This window comes from Corvus brachyrhynchos, unplaced genomic scaffold, assembly GCF_000691975.1.
Source record: "Corvus brachyrhynchos isolate BGI_N302 unplaced genomic scaffold, ASM69197v1 scaffold46, whole genome shotgun sequence".
NCBI classification, from domain to species: Eukaryota; Metazoa; Chordata; class Aves; order Passeriformes; family Corvidae; genus Corvus; species Corvus brachyrhynchos.
Window position 1 is genome coordinate 4,919,059 of NW_008238838.1, and position 5,805 is coordinate 4,924,863.

Below are 5,805 nucleotides of genomic sequence, written 5' to 3' on the forward strand. Positions count from 1 at the left end.
CCAGGAAGGGATGAGGGACAGGGGGATGAAAATAAATGGAGATTTAAGTTTGCTGAGACAAAATTCCCCTAGAAATGGCAAAATCTGATGGAAAGAAGAACTCAGTGATTATTTTTACTGTAGGGGAGTTAGTGAGCCCCCATACAAATGTTGGGACACTGAGCCTGGAAGCAGCCAGGGAAAAGAGTGGAAGAGCTCAAATCAGGAGGCAGGAGGTGTGATAATACCTGGGGACAAGGCACAGGAAAAAGGGATAGATCATCTTGAGAAGGATGCAAGGAACCAGTGCAGGGAAGGGATTACTGGGACCATTCAGGGAATGACAAAACTACAAGACAAGGCGCTGGTATTTTTGTCAAGTGGAGGCTGAAAGGGCATCAGATGCCAAAAGAGCAGAGGAAAAAGGAGGAGGAAAAAGCAGAGGAAAAAGAAATTTCAAACAGGACCAAGGAGGGGGCAGTGACAAGCAGGCAGCAGCCAGGAATTGTCTCCTCTCCCCCACCAGCCAGAGATTTCCAGAAGTGGGAGATTCCAGCATCATTCTCCATGGATTTTAAGCCCTCCCCAGCTGGAAGGGAGGGAAAAGCAAAGCCCTTCTCTGTCAGAGACGTTGCAAGAATGAGTCACTCTCCCCTCACCCTGGAGTGTGCCGGCTCCTCCAGGTGACAGCTCACGTGGGAGGATAAATATAAATAAAGAGAGGGAAGCTGCAGCATTTTGATGACTCATGTAATATTCATTTTGAATTAATTTGTACATGATTCTATTTTAAAAAAAAAAAAAAGGCAGACATTCCATAAGATTTTTTTTTTTTTTTTTGCAGGCTCCAATTTGCTGCTGGCAAGGAGCAGCGCTCGGGTCTTTTATGGGTATTAGTTCCATAGTGTATAGCAGGAGGCAGAGGAAGTTTAATTATGATTCACTGAGCCACATTGTGGGTATGTTTTAAAGCCACTTAATTAGTGTAGAAATATACAGCTGTAATTATCCTGAAATATGGCCTAATTAACCTATCGAAAACCCATGCACGTGGCTCAGGAAACTTGGAAGCATTAATAGTCTATTAATACACCGGGGCTGACAGCCCATCATGCTCACATTTGGGAACAGGAACCTCCTCCCCTGACCTCCCATTGAGCAGAGATTCCTGTGGCAGGGGGAGCAGCTCTTCTGCTGATCACCCAAACCTTTATTCTGTCCTCTTCCTCAGTCTTGAAATTCATCTCCCAGCCCCCTCAGCCTTTACCAGACATTCCTGAAGGCTCAGGGTGTCCTCAGCCACTCCAGGCCTGCTCTGTCATTGTCCTGTTTCTGGAAGCAGAAGCGATTAAACGCTGCAATGGGCCGTTCCCTCCTGGATGGATTCCCAGCCCTGGAGCGGAAAGGAGATAATCAGGGAGATAGTGAAGGCACAGCTGAAGCAAAAAGGTGATGGCGAAAGGTCTTGTGTTCAGTGCTGGGTGTTAGAGCTGATAAAAGCTGGAAAAACCAATTATCACTTCAAAGGCACCGTGATATCCAAGGCTGCCCCATCCCTGGAACTGTCCAAGGCCAGGTTGGACGGGGCTTGGAGCAACCTGGGACAGTGGAAGGTGTTCCTGCCCATGGCAGGGCGTGGAACTGGATGAGCTTTAAAGCTCCTTCCCACCCAAACCATCTCGTGATTCTATCACAGATCTTCCTAAACCATCTTGCAGACCCAAGGAATTGGGCATTTTGCCCTCAGATTGCTGCTCACAGGAGCTTTTACAAAGTAAACCAGCAAATTAATGCCCTGTCCCTTATTCCATTGTTTTGTATGAGGAAACCAAGGCACAGGCCCGGAAATTTAATTCCCTGACTCTGCCTTCCTTAGGCGCTGCTCCAACAATCAGGACACGCTGCCTCTTCAGTGGGAAAACTGATTTTAACACAGCTTCATCTTCCAGGAAGGGGCATTTATTTCTTCCACTCAAGCTGAAGAAGCAGCAGAAAGACAATCCCTGGATTGGCAGGGAGCAGTGGTGGGGGCTGAGAGGAGCGGGGTGGGGAGGGAAAGGCAGGAAGGGAGCAGCTGGCATGAGGTTCTTCAGGCAGAGAACACCACCAAATATTCAAGCAGTGTCTTCATCCTCTTGGTGATCAAAGCAACCGAAATTGAATCCGGCTTGTAATCATCCACAGGGTAGTTTGCTTAAAATTCCCATAATTATGGAAGTGCAGAAAATTACTGCTCCTTGGTGAACTGAATAGGAAATTGAAGGCTCCCACAACCCAACTGCTGCCACGGCCGCTTAAAGACAAAGCACGAGGGAGGTTCGGAGGGAAGGAGAGACAAAGAAACGCAGGTGGAAATGAGCAGGGAGAGGAGGACCAAGGGAGGGAGGGAATTGTCTCTCTCCTACATCTCTCTGGGATGCCACCAGTTTTGGAGAGCTGAGAGCTGAGGAGAGCACTGAAGTGCAGCCTTGCTGAGCTGGCCCTGCCACTTCCCCAGCAATTCTGACACTTGACACTGTAGCACAGGCAGTATTTTGTCCTGAGCTTCTGTCTGAAACCCAGAGAACTCTTCTGAGCACCCTTCTGCCCGATATGCAAGAGTGGGGCATCTCTCTGGAGAAATAATCTGTATTATTTTCTCTTGGAGTGCTCTTGCAGTGGCAATTCCTCGCGAGAGGTGACAGCAGGTGGCTCAGAGAGGTGACAGAGGGCTCAGCTGAGGCACTTAGGGACAAGGGGCTGCAAGAGGCTGTTTTGTGTTAACAAGAGGTGTTCTCTTCAAAATTTACCTATATTTTAGGCCAGTTCACAGAGCAAGACCTCTCCTTGTCCTCTCCAGACAAGCTGTGACAAGGATCCTGACCGAGTTATCTTGCTCTGGATGTTCCATACTGAGTGTAAGTGGGAATTCTGCTGGCTCCATCTCTCTCAGGAGCACACAAGGGCTGTGATTAAGCAGAGAACTTTGCTTACTTAATATCAGTGTCACTCCCAGAGCCCCGTGTTCGCTTGGAATGAATGAGCTCAGCAGTGCAGAGCAGAGCCTGAGCTCCCCACAGTCACAGGCGGCTGCTTGGGCTCCATCCTCCTCCTCCTCCTCCTCCTTCCAGCACAGCACATCAAAAGCTGCCTACAGGAGTCAAATCATCCTCCTGGGAATGCCACCCCCGTTAGAAACCAGTGCTGGGGCGGGAAAACACCACAGACAAGTGTAATTCACTCCACCCGTGTGTTTCTGCTCAAATAAACCCTCCGGTTCTTTCGAGATAAACAACAACAGAAAATAACCACTGAGCCAAAAATGGGTATTTTTGCAGCAGCCATGGTGTGGCTCTTTTCACCAATCTTCAGCCACTGGAGTACCTGAGCTTATAGGAGTTGTTTTAATCTCTGCAAGGTCTTTTTAAGGTCCTTAAACACTTACAAAAAGTGAGTTAAGCATTGACCACGTGAGAATTTCTCTTTCTCAAGGAGGAGCAGTGGCTGGCCAGGATTTAAAGCTCTGCAATGGAGCAGAGTCTGGGTGTCCAAATTAGCTCCTTCTTCCACTTCAGGTGTAACATTTCTCTTTTCTATCGTATCTCATTGTAAATCCAGGTGAACACAGGGATTTAGACATTTTCATCACATGTAGTGGCACAGGACTGTGCTTCTTTTTCCTTAATCCAGGTGTTTTCTCCCCCCCAGAATTGTTTATTTCATAGTCAACTTCCAATATAATTTGTACCTTGTTTTGCATCACTCTAAATCATTTCATTAATGAAAAAAAAAAAAAACCCAAGTCATTATAAAACAAATGTACAAAATACACAGAGCTAATCTTTCCCTTATATTGCAAGGATTAAATAAACAGAAATATCAGCACAAAGTATTCCAGACACGTTGGGCTGCCATAAAATTTAGTAGGTGAACTGTTCATTTACATATTCCCCAAATGCAACGGGATGACACTTTTGAAATTAAAAACTGATGATACAAACGGCATTTAAAGTTCATTTAATATTATTTGTTAAAATTTCGCTGACAAATCTGTCATATGTGAGGCAGATCCTATTACTAGAGGAAGAAAAAAAAAAGCAATTGAAATCCAAACCCACCCCAAGACTGAAGGGTCTATTAAGACAGTAGATGAGAATTTGCATTATCAAATAATCCTAACAGGAGAATTTATAAATGGAAATGTAAACTGTGCAGGGTTTTAAATGTTAATTCATCCTCATAACTAGTTTCATAAACAGATTGACTGCTTTTCTTCTGGAGACAATGCAGAGATGTTTCCCTGGGGGATTGGGAGAACCCAAACAGCAGCAGTTGGGTTTGTGAATAACAGACCTGGAGCCACCTGGGATTGAAGAGGTGCAGCTGAATGAACAGTGCAGTGCAGGGTCTGTCTGTGTCCTGGGTCCAGCACCAGCCCTGGTTTTGGCATTGCTGTGCCCCTTTCCCACTCATTTCTGAGTTTCCCACCCATTTCTGATTATCCCACACACCTGCACATCACCACTCCCCGGATCCTAAACCCCAGGCAAATCCTGAATTCCTACAGAGCAGTGACCCCATCCCTTGGCCTGGAGCTTGGAAAACAATCCCCCTGCCCAAAAAAGATGCAGAGGAAAACTCTTTCACCTGTTTGATTGACAGGTGGCTCATGCACTGCTTAAAAGCAGGTAGATATTTGGATTTCATTTTGTTTGTTTATTTATTTTCCCCTCACATAAATATGGAAGGGAAGCATTGCAGGTGAAACGGTGCATGGAGATTAATCTGGTTCATAGCCCTCATAAATATTAACAGACTGGTAAGTGTGTAACCTTATTTCTTTGTCCCTCTGCTCTCATCTCTTCCAAGCTATTTTCACCAGGGAAGGTTAAGTAAGTTGGTAAATGAGACCATGGAAAAAGGGAAGGTGCTCATGCAGAGCCAGTATCCACACAAGTGGGATCAAAGCTTGCCTGCCTTCCTTCCTTCCTCCCTTCCTTCCTTCCTTCCTTCCTTCCTTCCTTCCTTCCTCCCTTCCCTCCATTCCTTCCCTTCCTTCCCTCCCCTCCCTTTTCAGACAGAATTTTTCTGTTCTCTCCCCTTGCAACAATTCCACCATGCAAACAACCGAGTGGGGAACGAACAGACACTTCCATTTGCACTGTAATAAGGCGTGTGTGGGGAAAACAGTGGGGGAAAAGCTTCATCTACAGATAAAAGCAACAGGCCTTGTCCCTGAGGAATTGCCCTGGAGGATGGCGATCCCTGAGCCAGGCGGGAGCTTTGTGCCACAGGAGCGACCTGAGTGAAAAGGGCTCCGTGGGGTGAAATGCAGAAGGGGCTTTCTACGCAGAAGGGGGTTTCTAGCAGCAGATTTATCCGTGACTCCGAGCACTCACAGTATTACTGATGTGACTCTTAGAAAAGCAAATGGGTGGAGCCATTAGGCCACAGAATCCCTCAGAGCCTGGCTGCAGCTGTAAGAGTGTGTATGGGCCGGGTTCTGGAGTGAACCTGGGCGATGGAGGCTCCGGATGGGGCTGGGGGAGGTGGGGACAGGGAAGGGTCAGTGCTCTGCCCTGAGCAGAAAAGGAGGGGAGAGCAGGGACGTTCTCCTTGCTGAGGTGTTATGAATGATTTTTGAAGGTTGGCTTTCGCCATATGTTGTATTAATTATGAATTATATTCTAAGTTATGTTAGAGATTATAATGTTGGGTATGATGATATTACCCAGTGGGAATATCAAGGGTATAAGATACATGTTAAAGGTTTCATGTGCTGGGGTGGCTTTGATCGTACAGGTTTGGTTTGGTGGCGGCTGGGTGGGTTTCGTGTGACAGTGCCCG